Source organism: Silene latifolia, chromosome 3, assembly GCF_048544455.1.
Source record: "Silene latifolia isolate original U9 population chromosome 3, ASM4854445v1, whole genome shotgun sequence".
Taxonomy (NCBI): Eukaryota; Viridiplantae; Streptophyta; class Magnoliopsida; order Caryophyllales; family Caryophyllaceae; genus Silene; species Silene latifolia.
In genome coordinates this window covers 60888255-60889360 of record NC_133528.1, presented here as the reverse complement: position 1 = coordinate 60889360, position 1106 = coordinate 60888255, and the positions used below count along the sequence as shown (strand labels likewise).

Genomic DNA, 1106 nt, shown 5'->3' with positions numbered 1-1106 from the left:
TGAGAAATCTCATTTTAGCAATTAGTCAATTTAGTCAACCAATCTCAAAACCTCCCAAATAATTGTTACTTTTATAGACTGAAAAATAGTAAACAAAATCAACCTTGTCTCTCTGTGGTTCGACCCTTACTATCACTAGCTATAGTTTTAGTTTGGAATTATAAATTTAATTTTGATACAAAATGATGGTATCAAATTTTGGCGCCGTTGCCGGGGAGACGGTGTAATTCTGTTTGCTTTATTTTAGTTTATTTTTCTTGTCTCAAGGAACTTTGGTTCCTTGAGGCCGTTGCTTACCTTTGCTTCTAGTTTTGCTTTTGCACAGTTAGAAGACAGGTTTTTTAGAGGAAGACTTGAGTACTCTCATTTTGGCATTTATGGCTACAATATATGATAATCTTCAGCCAAAGGAGCACCACCTTCCAAAGGGGCACCAGTTACCTACCCCTACTACCGGTAACTTCGAATTTCGTTCCTCTTATATCGACTTAGTGGAGCGAAATCAGTTTGCTGGTCTACCAGATGAGGACCCCTTGAAGCATATGGAAATTTTCACGGACTACTGCTGCTCCATACCTATACCAGTTGGAGTAACTCAGGATGAAGTAAAGGGGTTGTTGTTCTTATACTCCTTGAAGGATTCAGCGCGAGATTGGTACCGCTACCTTGATAGGGTAGCAACTGGAGTCACGGACTGGACATCTCTAGCATTAGCCTTCTACAAGAAGTACTTCCCACTTTCAAAGACTGACGCCTTGAGAAGTAAAATCACAAGTTTCCAGCAAGGAGTTGATGAGGATTTTTGTGAAGCATGGGGACGTTTCAAAAGTTTGGTTTGAGCTGTCCCTCATCATGGCTTCCAGCAGTGGTACCTTTGCAACTTATTCTACAATGCTCTATATGATGATTACAAGGTCATCCTGGATGCAGCTGCTAATGGTAGGTTCCAAAACAATACCGGTCAAAGTAAAGGTTGGAACACTATTGAGGAGATGGCAGTCCATAGAGCTGAGTTTGGAAGTTCACGTGGAAAGTCACGAAAGCAAAGTGATGAAATGAGTGCCGTTGTGACACTTATTACTTCTATTACTGCCCGTCTCGAGAAG

General features: G+C 41.0%; 1 non-coding gene across 1 annotated transcript; it reads right to left on the bottom strand.

Annotated features, from left to right (window-relative positions):
- Window positions 1–750: 750 nt before the first annotated feature.
- Window positions 751–859, bottom strand: LOC141650021 (small nucleolar RNA R71). The gene has a single exon (XR_012546086.1). It is a non-coding gene; the product is annotated as a small nucleolar RNA R71 (small nucleolar RNA).
- Between the last annotated feature and the right edge of the window lie 247 nt (window positions 860–1106).